This window comes from Acomys russatus, chromosome 23, assembly GCF_903995435.1.
Source record: "Acomys russatus chromosome 23, mAcoRus1.1, whole genome shotgun sequence".
NCBI lineage: Eukaryota > Metazoa > Chordata > Mammalia > Rodentia > Muridae > Acomys > Acomys russatus.
This window is the reverse complement of record NC_067159.1, coordinates 17,316,361-17,317,443: the sequence shown is the minus strand read 5'-3', so window position 1 is coordinate 17,317,443 and position 1,083 is coordinate 17,316,361. Positions and strand designations below refer to the sequence as shown.

At 39.4% G+C, this 1,083-nt stretch overlaps 1 non-coding gene across 1 annotated transcript; it reads right to left on the bottom strand.

The window, feature by feature from the left end:
• Nucleotides 1-206: 206 nt before the first annotated feature.
• Nucleotides 207-340, bottom strand: LOC127206745 (small nucleolar RNA SNORA17). The gene has a single exon (XR_007832845.1). It is a non-coding gene; the product is annotated as a small nucleolar RNA SNORA17 (small nucleolar RNA).
• Between the last annotated feature and the right edge of the window lie 743 nt (nt 341-1,083).

Here is a 1,083-nt window from a genome sequence, read left to right as displayed (position 1 = left end):
CACAGGTGTGGATTCAGGAGTGTTGTGCCTTGCTTGTATATTATGATGTAGGGCAGAGGTCAGCTCAGGCATGGTCTGACCCCCACCCACAGGCCTGTGAGGCTCTGGACTGGTGGTCATTTCAGGCTAGTTCTTTGTCCAGGCTCCATAGTGCAGAACTGGGAGTGCCACACTGATGGCTGTCTCAGGTTCCCTTTTTTTCAGAGAATGCTAGTCTACCAATCATTTAACATTCATAGGTCAAAATACTGAGCGTAGACATAGCCTCTGTCCTCTCTGCCACTTACTCACACATGTGACAGAGCATCCATACCTTCAAGGGAATGCCTCCAGGGCCAGGGCAGCAGAAGTATTTTGAATGGTATTTATTTCAGCCACTCTGGAGTATAATCTGTACAAGAACAGTGCCACAAATCTGACTAGATCATTCAGATTAGTCTCTTTTGAAGATCATGCTTCTCACTGACCTTTCACACATATAACCCAACTGAATATTAAATGTTATCTTTTCTTGCAGCTCTGAGAGTTGGCATCAGTGTTCAATCTCTGGTATTCTTGAGATACAGGTTATGACAGTAGATTGGAGTGAAAAACCGACTAATCTGTTAACCTTACTGACAAGACCGTTTTTATTTTTATTTTCGCAAATCCCAGACTAACTATATTAGGAAGTCAAGCATGTCTGGATATTTTGTGAGTCTTGGTTTGAAGGAATGTCATTATGTCGAAGTTGGTTTTAAGGTTGTATGTAGGTCATCAGGACCTATACATATATTCTTGTTGAGGTTTTAAAACTTCCCACCAAGTGATATGAATCTGAAGAAATTGTATTCTTTCATTGACAACTTGTTATTTGGGGAATGATATATGGAGTTGAACTACTCACCCCCCTCACAAACCAACATTTGGCCCAGCTAATAACAGGAAAGGTGATTCTATCCTTCAGTGACCTAGCTGGAACCATTATGTTTTATTTATTTATTTATTTTATTCTGAAGTCTAGCAAATCTTTGTATTCTCCCTTGATTATTCAAAACTATTGAATATTTTAATTTATTACCATTAATCAATGTTACACCTACA